We start from the raw sequence: 1,590 nt of genomic DNA on the forward strand, positions 1-1,590 counted from the left end.
AGAACAAACTGGTGGTTGCCTGAGGGGAGGTGGGTGGAGGGATGGGTGGAACAGGGGATGGGGATCAAGAGCACACGTGTTGTGATGAGCTGAGGAACGTACAGAACGGCGGAATCACTCTGTTGTACACCTGAAACTAATAGAGTGCCGGACGTTCACTGTCCTCGAATTAAAAATAAATAAATAATATAATAAATGAATAAAAAATAAAACAAATGAATAAACGACAAACGAAAAGCAGAATCAGACCCGTAAATACAGAGAACAAAGGGGTGGTTGCCCGAGGGGAGCGTGGGTGGGGGGCTGGGCAGAGTGTGGGAAGGGGAGCGGGAGGTCCAACTCTAGTCATGGAACGGATGAGTGCCAGGAATAAAGGGCACAGCGTGGGGAACACGGCCGAGGCTGTTGCAGTCGTGCTGTATGGTGACGGGTCGTAGGTACGCTTGTGAGCACGTACGACGAAGGGAATCACTGTGTTGTACGCTCGAGACTAACGTAACATTGTGTGTCACCTGTTCTCAAAAATTTCTGAAAAACTTCATGGAGACCTACAATGAGTGCTGAGAAAAGAAAAAGAACGTATTATAAGACATTCTCACTCTGATTTTCCACACTTCTCATTTTATATCTTCAGTAGAATGAGGGTTTTCCCTCCCATATCGTCTACCTATCGAACACTCGTACCACGGGGAGGAGACGCCGCGCACAGCTGTCCTTTCCGGCCCGGCCTGACATGGCGGCCGCCCAGACGCCGGTGCCCAAGAGGAGCCGTATGGCCAGTTATGATCTCCTTCTCCAGGAGGCGGTGATGGTGGCCAGGAAGGACGTCCGCATGCCTGAACACCTGAGCTGGCAGACAAGAGTGGGCCCAGTCTTCGCGTCAGGGAGGCCACGCGGCCTCTCAGGTCACGAGGCTGCGTAGAAAACAGTGGGCCTGGAGACATTTCTACTGGTACGTCACCACCGAGGGTGTCTGGTAGCTCCGTGATGACCTCCACCTGCCTCCGAGAATGTGCTGCATGGCAGCCGTCCTCAGACGGGCGGCTCGGCCCCAGGTCTGGAGGGAGAGTGGCCTCCAGCCTCACGGCAGGGGAAGGTGACAGGGACACCTGCCGACAAAGCGGCGTGCCCACTGGTGCCCCCAGAGGGCTGAGGCCAGGGCTGGGTCAGCCACTGAATTCCCTTTCAGAGGCAGGTTTGGTCCTGGATGTGGTCAGCCGCCTCAGCAAAGCTGGAGGACGTTGTTTTGTTTTGAGTAAATCTGAAGCCAGAACAAAAATTAAAAAAAAAATAAAAAAAAAAATCATACCATAGCGCAGAGTGCTTCGTTGTCCGAAGCAGCTTTTACGGGTCGTACTCACTCACCCGTAGGAAGTGGTGTGGGGCCATTCCAACGTTATGGAGTGGAAACTGAGGCCAGGGAAGTCATCTGCCCCAGACATCCGGGTGCTGTCACGGTTCAAACCCCAACAACAGAGCTCCAGAGGCCTTGCTCTCCACCCCCTCCGCCCCTACCAGATGCTCAACAAATGACAAGTCACATGTGTCACTTGTTACTAACCTGCTGGAGAAATTGACGGTCCTCATGTA

At 53.3% G+C, this 1,590-nt stretch overlaps 1 pseudogene; it reads left to right on the forward strand.

Annotated features, from left to right (window-relative positions):
• Nucleotides 1–733: 733 nt before the first annotated feature.
• On the forward strand, nt 734–1,259 carry LOC123000856 (40S ribosomal protein S10-like; annotated as a pseudogene).
• The last annotated feature ends 331 nt before the right edge of the window (nt 1,260–1,590 follow it).

This window comes from Ursus arctos, unplaced genomic scaffold, assembly GCF_023065955.2.
Source record: "Ursus arctos isolate Adak ecotype North America unplaced genomic scaffold, UrsArc2.0 scaffold_17, whole genome shotgun sequence".
Lineage (NCBI taxonomy): Eukaryota > Metazoa > Chordata > Mammalia > Carnivora > Ursidae > Ursus > Ursus arctos.